This window comes from Triticum aestivum, chromosome 3B (assembly GCF_018294505.1).
Source record: "Triticum aestivum cultivar Chinese Spring chromosome 3B, IWGSC CS RefSeq v2.1, whole genome shotgun sequence".
NCBI classification, from domain to species: Eukaryota; Viridiplantae; Streptophyta; class Magnoliopsida; order Poales; family Poaceae; genus Triticum; species Triticum aestivum.
Genome location: NC_057801.1, coordinates 847,180,019 through 847,195,972, shown reverse-complemented (window position 1 = coordinate 847,195,972; position 15,954 = coordinate 847,180,019). Strand labels below are relative to the sequence as shown.

The following is a 15,954-nucleotide window of genomic DNA, read 5'->3' as shown; positions in this document are numbered from 1 at the left end:
ACAATGTCGTTGCACTAATATGACATGTTATATGAATTGCTACAGAGCGAACACATTGAACATGCCACATATTTTTCTAGAATGTTAAACTCAACAGAAAATGTAGTAATTAAGAGGGTCTAAAACAGTTTTTCTACTGTTAACGGAACCAACGTGCAGGAAAAAAAACCCTGGAATTAGCAGGGTATATAGGTGCACAATCGACGTGGACCACTGTTGACTGTTCAGCCTGTTTTGCAAATTCATGCAACTACAAGGACCTTAATGCACAATGTGGAAGGGATACGGTTCCTTATCCTCTTGTTTTCCTGTGCGTACATGAATTCCCAACCAGGAAATTCTTTTTCCTTTACGCCACCATATCCACTCGAGACAGGCTCGCCGGCCGGAGGCCGCCATCTTGTCCTCTGCAGGTGAGGCCATGGACGCAGGCACTGGTCATCCGCTAGGGAGCGGTTGATTTCTTATCGTGCAGGAGTGCACGGCGACAAGTTTTGCTTGTTGTCGAGCGTCGCGATGCCATGCGTCGGGAGGAAGAGCACCACATGCGGGGGTGTGAGCCGGTCGCGTCGTTTCCATCGGCGCCATCGGGAAGGGCGCCACTGCTGCTGTCCGTGTCGCCCGGTGCGTTGGAAACACCACGGGTCGTTCGGCGTTCTTCGATTCCTCTCTGCGATCGTGGAATGGACGAGCGCCTCTCAGACCGTGTCGAGAAAGCCGCCTCCCGTCGCCTTTTCTCTCGGTCAAATCGCTCTCAGGAGCGTGCTGATAACGTGTTTGAATTTGTTAAAAGGAAAACGAATCAACTCTCTTCTTTATTAGATGGCATCTGCTATTTATACAAGGGAAAGGATACCATTAGAAAAGGTGTCTGTTCAGAGGAGATGCCTTTTCGGCAGGAACCGACGCGACAGCTTTACAACTGCGTGCGGTTAGTACAAGCAGGGATTAATCCCATAATTAACACATGGTTAATTAATTCTAACACCCCCCTAATCAATGCTTAATCTTGTGAGCAGACGCCATCTTGATAAAGTTTCCTCCAAAAACCTGTGGGGAAAAAATGACGATAGAGGTGTTTGATATGTTGCCAAAACTCCTTCAAATCCAGTAGGAAAATAAGGAGAAAATGCCGCAACATATAGTGATCATTGTCTATTTGACTCAATACGAGAAAAACACATAGAACTGAAGAACAATAAATATGTCATATATACTTTCCTAAAAACCCCAGTGGGGAAAAACAGAAAGTATGACATATGATCTCATGTTGATATTACCTCATTAAAAACCTTTATGAGAACCTCTAAAGTAAACTCATGAAAGAAAAAAGAGTATAATATGATGCTTTGAACAGGAACAATTCAGGAAGATACTCCCCCTGATTCTTGCATATGCCGAAGTCGTCATATACCAATTCCATGAACACATTTCTGGAACATATAAGTTGGTAGAAACCTGGTGAACAAATCAGTCGCATGATTTGAATTGTAAGATATGCAATAAGTGATATTGCTTATTATGTAACCTATTTGCATCCGGGCAACACAAGAAACATTATCGTTGAGATAATGGTTGGTGGATGTAGCCATGAGATCTGTTTCGAAGACTCTTCATGAGAGGGCTACCACACCTAGTAGGGACACTAAGCTTGTCTACGATCTGACATAGTGGGGATCTGATCGATGTATCCAATGATATCGGTGTTCACATTTCTGTGAAACTGAAAAACCAGGACAAGATATTTGATGCCTTGGAGATATCGAAAGATATTCTTGAGTACCAACCAATTGTGTTTGGTGGATCCAATGGCATTATGGAATGTTGGGTCCCAGTATCTCATTTCCATCATCTCTTGATCAAAATAGATCTTTCTCTACGTCTAGAGAATGAACTACCATGAGAGTTATGGATGGATAAAATTTGTCCATAATGAATTTCTCCAATATATTATGGATATAGACAACATAGTATATCATAATGTATGAATGAAGGTGCTCAATTTGTAGTAATGAGCGGTATTTTGGTTTACCAAAATCCTTCATTTTAAACTCCGTCATTTAGATGATTACATGTGTCGTCATTGCAGACACAAAAACATGGATAATCATCATTGCAGGAGTACTCCTTGTGTATAAGGATCTAACTACGTCAGTTGTACCATATGTACTGACAATAATAAGTCGTATGGTGACTTACTGATTTTACACAATGTATGTTGATTCAGAATTGAGATTCCATCAGGAACCATCTATGTTTGAATCTAGTGATCCACATGTATATGTAATCACTACATCTATCAACTGCACAGATAGATGATTTTGTACTGCCAATGATATAAGTTATCGGAAAGAGATTCCACCTCTGGAGAATAGTTGGGTATCTGCGTGAACCCTTGTGCTACAATACTTGCTCTATGTTTCACCACCTCATTGTTCTCAATTCCGTTTCCAGAAGAAAACTGGTGTAGGTATTGCTTATGAATACCTTCCCATTATTGAGCAAAATCATTTCTACCTAGATTATACCCTTTGCTTGAGTTCAGTCCGAGTGTCGTTCACACTTTGCCATGGCCATGGTCTTTGGATCTGAATCATTTGAAAGGTTTTTGTAATCTAGTTAAGAAATGCATGTCGACAATTGTAGACTTCCGGTTATATGATTCTCCAGAATTTATGTATCAATATAGACTTGATGGAAATATCTTTACCCATGACGACTGCTCGCGATTTCCCAATGCGACTGAGTCAGGTATTCCGATGTCCCAGTCATTGTGTGCACTATGACCTTGGTTGGTGGAGGTTTCCCATCCACTAGGTGTATACTACCCATTAGGTGTCTGTCAACATGAAGTTGACTTGCATTTACTGATTCATAGACCTTGATATCCTTGCTTGCGAGAAGCTGAATCCTGATGTACTTCTGCCATTACATCTCCTCCTGTTGCTTTGAATAGGGAGTGGAGTGGATTTTGCTGGTACCTCCACTCTTTCAGGCATACTTTTGTAGGATTGTAGGATTGTATGACACCTTTATAGTCAGTAAATGAATCTGGCAAGTTATTTGCAATGTGTTGCAAATCTTCTAAACGTATAGTTTAGATCTTTGAGTACGTGGATTTGAGGCAGAAATGTGTTGAACATTCCACTAATTTCCTGGCATTCTTTATGGTACTTGAAATCTCTCCCTAATGCCTGGAAATGTTCCTCATTGAACTAACATACTGGCCTTAAATAATTCCCATGTGAGGGGCTTGAGGTATTGACGGTAATACAATTATTCCTCACATAGATCCCAACTATATATTGAGGGGCCAATGATGTATGTTAGGGTGGTGATATCGATATGCAACCGAAATACCGTAGATGGGAAATACTTGGTAGATTTCCACGCATCAAAGATAGAGGGAAATAATAGTATGCAGTTTGGTCATGAGCGTGTAAAACTGCATGGCTTCAACGTAAAGTTGGTAAATTGCAATTCCAAAATAAAGACAATGCAATGAGCTTAATTCTTTGGATATAGGATTCTACCAAACCATTTAGAGTCTAGATATTAGGACAAATTGCTAAACTTCAATCCGAGGGCCATAGAGAAAAGCACTCAAGGAGATTCTGCAATGCTATCCATACGATTTTCTTGAAATCGATATCAGGATAATGAGCCAATGGCTTAGTGTGAATAAAGCACACTTGAGACCATCGTGTAGATGTGTCTTTGGAAAACCATGGATACCTGAATAGTCTAGTCAATGGTTGAGAAGAGTCACTTACCTCGACTTGATGCATTCAAGGAGTCTGAGTGGTTCAGTATACACTTTAAGGTGTACGAGCCTTAAAATTTGCCTCCCTTTTGCCTCTCATGTTCTCTTCTATTTTCAGCGATCAGTGGAGACCAACGCATGTCTGACATCCTCTGTACAGATTTCTTCCTTCGTGAAGAATTTCTTGCATAAATCGATTCTTCTGGCCATGCTCACAAGTGATTCCTTATGCATAATTGAGAACCAGTTATTAGATTGTAGGAAGACCGAAACATATACGATGTTCTCCTCAGCGTCGCTGCCTGGTGTGATCCCAAATCCCAATATCTCTCCCTGATTCTCCATACGGCCATGAATCCATCGATTTGGTTGGCCGCTGCCATCCGGCGTCCCGATGGGAGGAACGGCAGCGTGGATGCATGTGGAGGCACAGGGGACGAACACCACATCCGGGCTTGTGTCGGCCGCTTGGTTCGAGGGGCCAAGGGCCACCGGTTCATCAACGCCGGAGGGCGTCGCCCCCACGGACGTGCACCAGTCTCGCCGTTTGTTTTCGCTTGTCGCCTGGCCTAATGCTCTCGGTAGAGGCGTGCGTGATAACGTGTTAAAAGGAAAGTAAATCAACTCTCTTCTTTATTAGATGGCATCTGCTATTTATACAAGGGAAAGGACACCATTGAAAAAGGTGTCTATTCAGAGGAGATGCCTATTCGGCAGGAACCGACGCAGCAGTTTTACAACTGCCTGCGGTTAGTACAAGTAGGAATTAATCCCATAATTAACACATGATTAATTAGTTTTAACAGAATTGAGATCGAGAGAGACAACAAATGATTCAAGTATTCTTTATTCATCATGGATGTAGACTTATATACAAGGGGAACGGACGCTTCCATGGGACACGACGGTTCGCTGAGGCGCCTCCTCGGGAGGCAACTGCCTATATGGGAAGCGGGGATTATCGCTTAAAAAAATGTGAACTATTCAGCTGGACCCGATAATCTCATTAAACTTATTTTACCTCGTTTTGTTTAGCTTGTGCTTGTTTCTCCGTAATAAATTTCTTTTTTCACTGTCACGTTGCCCAGCAGTAGTCATGATTTATTCTAGGAGCACCGGTTTTACATAATGTATTTTTTCAGTCAATTGGTCGCCCTGATTTATTATCTGATCTGTAAAGTTTTGTTGTAGTTACCCTATTTTCTGTTGCATTGGCGGTTTTGATTCGTTCCACGAGCATTTAACTTTTGCTTGTGTTACCCGGATGCGTTACGTCGGTGCTCCAAGTGTTGACTGTCCACTATAGACTACATACGGAGCAAAATGAATGAATCTACACTCTAAAATATGTCTATATACATCTGTGCGTAGTTTATAGTGGGATCTTTAAAAAGACTTATATTTAGGAACGGAGGGAGTACTTAGTACGTACATACTCTCTCCTTGGACAGTGTCACACGCGTACGTGCAGTTGGGCCCGAGCACGTATACATCGACGTACGTACGGCCGCGCGGCTTGCTGGCCCCACGCTACATACACACTGGATATGACATGGGTCGTGCCTGAAGCACATAACTAGCTAGCTACTGGCTAGCCAGCATTCTCTCTGCGCAGTCCGCACTACATGTTGAAAACTTTGCGTGCTACCGCGCGGGCGCCGCATGGGCGGTGTGGACGCTGGTCCGGCCGTCCGTCACGTCGTCAACCGAAACAGACTTATTCAATGTACTATGTATATAGCACAGTACTACGCACGAACTGAAACAACGTACACTGAAAAAGGTTACTATACTTGTACATAACACAGAGGAATAGCAGATCGGCACTCAAGGTGCCTTACTCGCGCATTTCGCTTACTCTCATGGTATCAGGGCGGGAGTCGCGGAAGCAGATAGTGCGGACGAATGCGGCGAACCGAGCGAGCTCAGTGACATTGGGTTCAAGGGAGACAAATTTACTTGGAGGAATCACAGCAAGGAAGTTAGTTCATACATCTGTGAGCGCCTTGATAGAGCCACTGCAAACGACACTTGGTGTGAGTGGTTCCCAAATTTCAGTGTCCTCAATGGCGCTCCTCGCCACTCGGACCACGGGCCTGTTATTGTTTGCACTCAGGGAGGGAGTAGAAGGGAGCGAGGTGGTGATGGAGGCTTCCATTTTGAGGCGTGGTGGTTGCAGGAAGACGGGTGCAGTGAGGAGGTGCAAGGGGCGTGGGAGGAAGGATGCATGTAAGGAAGAGGCGATGTCGCCACGGCGCTAAAGACGGTGGCAGGGCGCATGTCGAAGTGGGGAAAGGAGGTGGCTGGTGACTTGAAAGAGAAGCTTAAACAAGCAAGACGGGAGTTGGAAAGGTGTATGCGTGCTGCGGTGAGTGAAGAAAAAGTTCAGGAGGAGGCGAAGCTAAGGTGCAGGGTGGAGAAAATAGAGGAAAGGAGAAATACGAAGGCTAAGCAGCGGTCGCACGTCACATGGCTGAGGAAGGGCAACAGAAGCACGAAATACTTCATGGCGGTGGCGTCTGCTAAGAAGAAGGTGAATAGAGTTAGAATGCTGAAGAAGGAGGATGGATCGGATGTGAAGGAGGGGGAGGAGCTCAATAACTATGTCTGCTCGTTTGTTCAGGAACTCTTCACATAGGCCCACAGCGACTGGTTGCTGGAGCTCATTGATAAGGTGCAGCCTAGGGTAACCCCGTCCATGAGGGTTGTGCTTGAGGCCGAGTTTACCAGAGAGGAGGTGAAGGCGGCCCTTGATCATATTGGGGACCTCAAGGCGCCTGGCCCGGACGGCATGCCATTCATCGTGTACAAGAGGCACTGACACTTTATGGGAGACAAAGTGGTTGAGGAGGTCTTGGCTGTTCTTAATGGAGGTGCATGCCGGATGGTTGGAACGATACAGTGGTTGTCCTCATACCAAAGGTGAAGAACCCAAACAGAATAAAAGACCTACGACCCATCAGTTTATGTAACGTGGTATATAAGTTGGTTTCCAAGGTTATAGCAAACCGGTTGAAGCTGATACTACCAGAGATCATCTCGGATAACCAAAGTGCATTCGTGCCAGGGCGGCTAATAACTGATAATGTTCTCATTGCATATGAATTGTCGCACTTCTTGCTGAATAAGAAGAAGGGTAATGAGGGCATCGTTGCGGTTAAGGCGGATATGAGTAAGGCGTACGATAGGGTTAAATGGGACTTTCTAAGAGCTATGCTGTACAAACTTGGATTTGGTGCGAGGTGGACTGATCTACTCATGAATTGTGTTACCACGGTGAGGTATCAAATCAAGCTGAATGGCGGATTGACTGAACAGTTTCCCCATCGAGAGGTCTACGCCAAGGGGATCCAACATCTCCCTATTTGTTCGTCATTTGTGCCGAGGGCCTATCGGCACTGTTACATGAGGCGGAGGAAAGTGGACGAGTTACGGGCGTCAAAATCTGTCGGAACGCATTGGTTGTCTCACACTTGTTGTTTGCCGATGACTCTTTGCTGCTAATGAAGGACAACCATGATGAAGCTCACGCTATGCGAGAAATTCTGGACTTGTACGAGAACTGTTCGGGCTAGTGCATCAATCTTGAGAAATCAGCCATTATGTTTAGCCCCAACACAAAGGCAGAGGATAAACGTGCTGTTAAGGATGCTATGCAGATACAGAGTGAGACATAGAATGACAGGTACCTGGGGTTACCCGTCCATGTGGGTAAGTCCAGGAAGAAAGCCTTTGCCTTTGTCAAAGGGGCCATGGTCGAAAGAGTGTATGGGTGGAAGGAAAGATTTATAGCAAAGTGTGGGAAAGAAACACTGGTCACAGCCGTGGTGCAGGCCATTCCTACGTTTGACATGTCATGTTTCTACCTCATGAAAACTTTCTGTGAGGAATTGAGTTCGCTCCTGTGCGACTACTGGTAGAGCCAGCAAGACAAAGATCGTACCACCCACTGGATTGGTTGGAAAAAGTTGACTCTCCCCAAGGCTCGAGGTGGGTTCGGGTTCCGGGACATGCACGGATTCAACCTAGCTATGCTCTCGCGCCAGATTTGGCGTCTGATACAGGTCTCGGAGTCGTTATGCGCGCGAATACTGCAGGCCCGCTACTTCCCGGGTGGCAAGCTTCTGGAGGCCAAACCCCGCGATGGTATATCTTACTCATGGCGAAGCTTGCTGCACGGTTTGCAGCTGTTCCCGGAGGGATATATTTGGAGGATCGGTGATGGTACGCCGGTCAACATCTGGTCCGATCCTTGGTTGCCACGTCCGTGGTCGCGCGGGGTGATCACCCCCCGAGGCGCTAACTTGCTTCAGAAAGTAAGCGACCTTATTGATCCAGTCACTGGTTCGTGGGATGTGCAGCTTGTACGGGATACGTTTTGACCGGATGATGTCAAGCATATTCTCCAAATACCGCTAAGGGATGGAACACATGACTTCATAGCATGGCAATACGACACTAAAGGGAGGCACTCAGTCAAAAGCGCATATAAACTTCAAGTCCAACTTGAGCGTATGAAACGGGATGGTGGCGCGAGGGATAGCTCACATGTGCCTGGCATTCTGGATAGTATCATCGATGATTCTTGGAAACGGTTATGGAAGTTGCCGTGTCCCCCCAATATCCAGATGTTTACTTGGCGCCTCAAGCATGATTCCATGGCCTTTCGTACAAATGTGGCACACAAGGGAATCCCCATCACTGACACTAAATGCCTTTTCTGTAGCCGGGCAGACGAGGATGTTGCCCACCTCTTCATAAAATGCAAGCGTGCGAAAGAAGTCTGGAGGATGCTAGAGCTGGAGAAGGAACGCATTGAGCTAGAGTCCATCGGGCCTGTGCATGCAGTTCTGGATTTTCTCTAGGGGCTTGATGAGAAAAAACGGTTGCATGTTCTAGTCTTTTGGTGGATGTGGTGGTCCAATAGAAACAAGCTGAGACAGGGAGAGGTGCCCTGGTCTGCCGATACGGTGGCCCGTCGTACGAGAAGCACCATGCTCGAGTATCTTGAAATCTTCGGGAAACAGCCGGACAAGCCAGCTCCTGACAAGTGGAGGCCACCGGAGCACGCTGAGTTCAAGATCAACATGGACGGGTTGTTCGCTCCAGGTCAGAACCATTCATGCTGGGGTGTTGCCGTCAGATCGAAGGATGGCACTTTGGCCTATGCTTGGGCTGGGAGGCAGGATCATATTTCGGATGTTTTTGCTGCAGAAATCAGTGCAATGTTGCATGCTGTGCATACTGCAGCGGATCTGCGCATAGTTCGAGTGGAGCAGGAGATTGATTCTCAGCTGGTAGCGGAAGCGTTGGATTTGCAGAAGGCCGACTCATCGGCGTATGCAGCTGTTATAGAGGACATAAAATACCATTTGAAGCTTTGGTTTTCTAAGGTTACTATCTCTGTATGTAGGCGTAGCGCAAACTCTGTTGCTCATGAGCTTGCCGCTCTTGGTCGTGCTTGTGACCCTAACCACTTTCTAGAGTGGGAATCTGATGTACCCGCCCCTGTGGGCGCTTGTGACTTGGGCGATTTTCCCAAGAGCAGTTAAGTTATAAAGTTGTTGGCTTTACCCTCAAAAAACACATAGGAATAGCAGATCGGCACTCAAGGTGCCTTACTCTCGCATTTTGCTTACTCTCATGGTATCAGGGCGGGAGTCGCGGAAGCAGATGGTGCGGACGAATGCGGCGAACCGCGCGAACCAAGCCCGTGGCGCCTTCTTGATGCCGTAGAGCGACTTGTCGAGGAGGCAGACGTGGTCGGGGTGGCTGCCGTCGACGAACCCAACCAGTTGCTAGCAGTAGACGTGCTCGGTGAGGTGACCATTTAGAAAGGCGTTGTTCACGTCCATCTGGTGTACCGGCCATTGGCGCGTAGCAGCGACGGAGAGGCCGGCACGAATGGTGGCCGCCTTGACCGGCGAGAAGGTCTCGTCGAAGTCAACACCGGGCCGTTGAGAGAATCCACGGACCACCCATCTCGCCTTATAGCGCTCCAGGCTCCCATCCGCCTTGAACTTGTGACGGAAGAGCCACTTCCCAGCGACAATGTTGGCGCCACGCGGTCGGGGAACAAGGCTCCATGTCTAGTTCTGCATCAGCGCTGCGTACTCAACCTACATTGCAGCTAGCCAATTCGGATCACATAAGGCAGCATAGACGGTTTTGGGAACGGGGGAGATGGAGGTGTCCGTGGCCGCGAGGAGAGACTGATGATATTTTGGGTTGGGAAAGGAGCGCCCTCTTGAGCACGTGTGACCATTTGGTGCATGGGAATGGGTGGTGGTGGTCGCTACAAGGGGAAGGGGAAGGCCTCCAACTCCAGTGGCGGCGAGTCCCAACCACGGCGGGGGCGGTGCGCCCCCTCGCCTGCTGCTCCGACCACGACGCCCTGGACTAGCATGGTTCATGCCTGGCCCATGCCCTGGCGCCCGCATGCTCACGGCGGCGGCATCCTTGGGCCCCGACCTGGAGCCACTGCACCGTCCGCCGGCATGGCGGTTCATCCCTGGACCCCGCCACCACCTGCAGGAGCTCCGCCGGTCTACTGGCAGCCTGGTGTCGTCCCCGCCCACCCTCTCTACGATGCACCTTCGAGTGCGCCCACCGGCAACCAGGCACCAGCATGGGATCAAGCAGCGCTCGGCCACGCCCTCAACAATATGAGCGTGCAGCAAGGGCAGGCTTCGAACTCCGGCGGGGAGTGGTACCTCGACTCGGGTGCTACCTCACACATGGTGCCCCCCCCCCCCTATACTCTCTTCATCTTGCCCTTGTTACTTACCTGACATTGTAGTTGGCAATGGCGGCACTATGGCAGTTACCCACACCGGCCATCACCAGCTTCCCGCCACAGCCCAACCCCTCTCTCTACCACGTTTTAGTTTCGCCGCATCTTATCAAAAACCTCATGTCCGTTCGCACTCTAGCCCATGAAAACCCTATTAATGTCGAATTTGACGATTTTGGTTTCTTTGTTAAGGACCGAAGAACGAAGGCGGTAATCCTCCGCTCTGACTCGCCAGACGATCTGTACCCCCTGCACCCATCACCACCAACGCGTGCTCCCCAAGCCCTCACCGCCCTCTTGCGTGACGTTTGGCACCGTCGCCTCGGCCATCTTGGCGTCGACGCTCTGGACGCCACTCTCCAGCGTGCCTTCATCACCTCGGATGCTGCTCGTTCCCTCTGCACCGCGTGCCAGTTAGGAAAGAGCCACCGACTACCTTTTAGTTCTTCGGATCATGTGTCATATTTTCCCTTCGAGCTTGTACATTGTGATGTGTGGACCTCGCCTGTGCTTAGTGTTTTTGGGTTTCAGTACTACCTCGTTGTTGTGGATGATTATAGTCATTTCATGTGGACGTTCCTGCTTAAACACAAATATGAGGTCTTGCCCACTTTACGTCAGTTTGTTAGCTTCGTTTGCCATCACTTTAATTTGCATGTCCTCACCATACAAACTGATAATGGGCATGAGTTTGACAACAATGCAGATCGCCACTTTCTCTCCACCCTAGGGATCGTCCTTCGCATGTCTTGTCCCTAGACGTCGCCCCAAAATGGGCGAGCCGAGCGAGCATTTCGTACACTCAATGATATCTTGCTCTCACTGCTCATCCACGCATCCATGCCTTACCAATATTGGGCAGAGGCCCTTCAAATGGCCACCTTCCTGCTCAATCGACGGCCATGTCGGCGGCGTCATGACCAGACACCCTTCCTCCTTCTCTATGCCACCCATCCGGACTACTCCGCTATGCGTGTATTCGGGTGTCTGTGTTTTCCAAACCTCACTGCCACCTCACCACACAAGCTCCCTCCCCGGTCGGCCCCCTGTGTGTTCTTGGTTACTCACCGGATCACAAGGGCTACCGGTGCCCTAATCGTGCCACCGGACGCGTGATCATCTCACGTCACATCGTCTTCGATCAGATCACAATTTCCATTCCAACAACAGAGCAGCACCGAGTCGAACTCAAACACGGCAACGCCTCCTGACCTAATCGAGCTCATGCGGTCATGCCTCCCATCACCATCCCTCGGCAAGCACGTTCCACTCGATCATGACGAGGCAGCACTGCTGTACTGCGTACGCGATGTCCGGCCGCGTCATCCATCTCGCTCTGGTGAAGCGCGTGTTCCGTTACCTACGCGGCCCCATTGATTAGGGACTACACCTGCATCGCTCGCCGTCGCTCGACCTGGCCACCTCCGGCTATGCCGTGTTCCTCGGCGACTCTCTGGTCTCCTGATCCAGCAAATGCGAGTCCACGGTCTCACGTTCCCGTGTGGAAGCCGAGTACTGCACCGTCGCCAAAGCGATCGTTGAGTGTTGCTGGCTCCGGCAACTCCTCGGCGAGCTACGTTTTCCGCTACCCAAGGCCATGGTGGTTTTCTGCGACAACATCTCCTCCGTGTACATGGCGGCCAACCCCGTTCATCACCGACGCACGAAGCACATTGAAATCGACATCCACTTCATCCGTGAGAAGGTGACCCTTAGTGAGTTCCGTGTTCTTCATGTCCCAACCGAGCAGCAGTTCGCCGACATCCTGACGAAGCGGCTCCCCATGCTGGCGTTTCAAGATTTCAGGTCCAGTTTATGCATCCGTCCACCGGATGCTGCAGCTGTGGCCGGGTGTTGACAATCACCTGGTGTCTACGTGCATGCCCACGTCCCATCCATGCATGGGCACGTCCTGGCCCATGTCCCCCCTCTCTGTGCACATCGCGCCTCTCTCTCTCTCTCTCTCTCTCTCTCTCTCTCTCTCTCTCTCTCTCTCTCTCTCTCTCTCTACTACGCCATTGCGCACAGCTGTAACCTATACATAATACAGAGGAATAGCAGATTGGCACTCAAGGTGCCTTACTTTTGCATTTCGCTTACTCTCATGCCCGTTGCCATGCATAAACGGTACGTGAGATGTAGGGTTAGATCAGTAAGCTTCAACTGTAGATCTTTGACAGCAATCCTTTGTACATAGTAGATGATGCAAGCAAGCACTCACTCCGTCCCATAGTATAAGAACTTTTTTTAAGCCGCGTTAACGTTTTTATATTATGGGACGGAGGGAGTATGTTATTATTAGAGTATATAGTTAGTGTAATTTGTTGCAGTTATATGTTCCTCTCTTTCCCTTCTGAATTTTGAGAAATGGAAATGTACCTTCTTTTTCTTTTGCATTGTTGTGCATGTCAGCAATTCAGCACACATGAAAATGCAGTTTGTCAGCACATAGTAAGTATGCACCCGCAAAAAAAGCACATAGTAAGTATGCACCTGCAAAAAAAGCACATAGCAAGTACCAGAGAAAGGGCATTTTGTTAGGCAAAAACAGTAGAGAGTTTGCTATAGCAGGCAGAACCAAAAAATGAAAAATTAACTTAAAACCACCATGCGCCCACCGTGGGGCTCAAACCCACGACCACAAGGTTAAGAGCCTTGCGCTCTACCAACTGAGCTAGACGGGCTTGTTGTGTTATTTCGTCCAAATGAATTAGACAAGCCTTACCATTCACGTGCACAAAGAAGAGAGCACGTGTAGAAAATGATGGAACAAAGATTATGATGGATCAACGCAGTGCTTCAATGAAATGAAAACCATGATGTCCTCTTCAGAAGATGGTCGGACTCGGCCATTTGACATATGTACTATGAAACAGAGCTCTGTCACTAATGAATGAAAGAAAAAGTTATTCCCCTTGGGTATCACTGACACTAAGGGTATCACTGACAATGCGTAATTGTTCAAGATATCATACTGACTCTAATTTTGCTGTCACCAAAAATCTTCACAACTGCATTGTCCATTCCTGAAATGATGAAACCTATAGGCATCTCTGACGATTATATCCCTTCTCCTGATTAAGCTCATGTACTTGATAACTGTATGGCAATCTCCACACACATGGAAATTCTTTGTAACAAAAATGGTCTTATCTTGGATAAGAGTGGGGAGCGAGTTCCCTGAGGTCATGTCGGAGTGGAGCCTTGATTTTGAAAGCAGGACATATGCAACTATTTACCGATGCGGATATCGACGAGGCTAGCGTAGGCTCCCAGCATGCCCTTGAAAACAAATTGAAGGCCTACGGCATCCTGCCGCACAACACAAAGCCTCTGATGATGGTGCTCCAAGAAATATACTTTTCACTACACAAACATTGTCATGATTTTTTGAATGGTATGAATATTTAAAAAAATTACTCGAGCAAGATTTTACATTTTTGTGATCATTCAAAAAAACAATCATGGTTGTATTTTGCAACGTGTTTAGATTTTTAAATGTCATGAAGATATATTTTTGATGGTATGGACAATTTATAAAATTGTTAACAATTTTCATATTTCATGAAGTTTTTTTAAAGCACGATGAATGTAAGTAAGTAATTTTTGAACACTTTAGAAATATGTAACTTGCCTGATTTTAAAATTTGGGTAAGTCAATTTTCTGATCGTCAATTCTTTTGACAAGAATCGAGCTGTATGTTTCTTTCTTGTATTATTTAATGACATTGCAGGCTGATTTTTAACTTTCCCCTGTTTGGGGCAAGTCAATTTATTCTTAGGCTAGAATTTTGACTTGCCCCTGTTCGGGGTAACTAGATTTTTCTTAGGCTGGATTTTGACTTGCACCTATTTGAGGTAAGTCCATTTTCCTATTGGACACCATATCTGTTACAGACTGTCTCTTTTTTGGGTTTGTATGCGTTTTTGCTTTTGCTTTTGGTTTTGTTTTTCTTTATAATTTTAGTATTTTTTCCTTTTGCAAGGGTATATTTGGTAGTTGATTTTTGTGTCAGTTGATTTTTGCGTTGATTTCTTCTTTCAATTTCGTGCTCCCTTTTTTCTGTTCTGCTCAATGAGTTGTTTTGGGTTGGGTCTTTTACTGACCATGTATTTGGGTCTGTCGTTTTCTTAACATGCTGACTCACATTACTTGTGAGACTCAACCCTCCCCTCTCTCCCTTTGTTTTTCTTTATTAGTCGGTTTCTTTTCTATTGTGGGTATTTTTGGGATGCTGTGTGAATATCAATGTATACACACAAATACTACAAAATTTATCTAAAACTTGCACTATTATACTATATATTCTTTGCAAACTGTAAAAAAGTGCAATTTCAGTGCAAAGTTGTGTGCAAATTGTTTTTTTTTCATTTTTTCTTCTTAAAAGGTAATACCAATGCCACTAATTTGTTATTTCTTATAAAATATTATTTTAAAAAAATAGTTATCAATTTATTTTCTTTTTTCTTAATGCGTAATACCAATGCCACAAGTCCATTCTTCCTTAGAAAAGCTTATTTTTTTTAATTTAGTTTTCATTTCATTTCCTTTCTAATTAGAGAGTAATACCAAATCCATCATTTCATTCTTTGTTAGAAAAACTTCATTATTTTGATTTTTATTTAGTTTATTTTATTGCACATTTTTTCTTAAATGGAATAAAACTAATGCCACTAATTCATTCGTTCTCAGGAAACTTGCATTTCGCGTGAAAACCCTACTATTATGTGAATGTTTTGTCAATATTTGTTTAATAATTCTACATAAATTATGTGAAAGTTTTGTCAATACTTGTTTCATAATTCTTTAATTTCTTTCTTCTAAAAGGGCAATACCAAAGCCACTAATATATTTTTCTTAGAAAACTTAATTATTATGATTTTGTGTTAGTTTTTATCTCATGTTCTTTCTTCTTAAAGGGTCATATCAGAGCCACTCATTCCTTCTTTCTTAGAAAAACTCCATTATTTTGATGATGTTTTAGTTTTGATGTCATTTTGTTTCATCTCTAATCGTAATACCAATGCCACTTATTCTTTCCTTCTTAGGGAATTTTCTTTTTGTGTGAAAATTCTACTATTATATGCTTCTCTTGCATATTATAAAGAACACAATTTCTGTGTAAATTAAATTGTGTGTCAATTTTTTCCATTATTTCTTTTATTCTTTTTATTTGATTTATTCTAAAAGGGAGTATGAAAGCCAGTACTTCAACCTTTCTTAATTATTATTATTATTATTATTATTATTATTATTATTATTATTATTATTATATTTTAGTTTTTTGCTTTCTTTCTTCTTAAAGGGTAAGACATTTATTTAATCTTTCGAGAAAAACTTCATTATATCATTTTGTTTTATTTTTCATTTCATTTTGCATTAATGGTATAATACCAA

General features: G+C 45.5%; 1 non-coding gene across 1 annotated transcript; it reads right to left on the bottom strand.

The window, feature by feature from the left end:
• Positions 1 to 13,167: 13,167 nt before the first annotated feature.
• TRNAK-CUU (transfer RNA lysine (anticodon CUU)) lies at positions 13,168 to 13,240 on the bottom strand. Its single transcript has one exon. It is a non-coding gene; the product is annotated as a tRNA-Lys (tRNA).
• Positions 13,241 to 15,954: the final 2,714 nt, after the last annotated feature.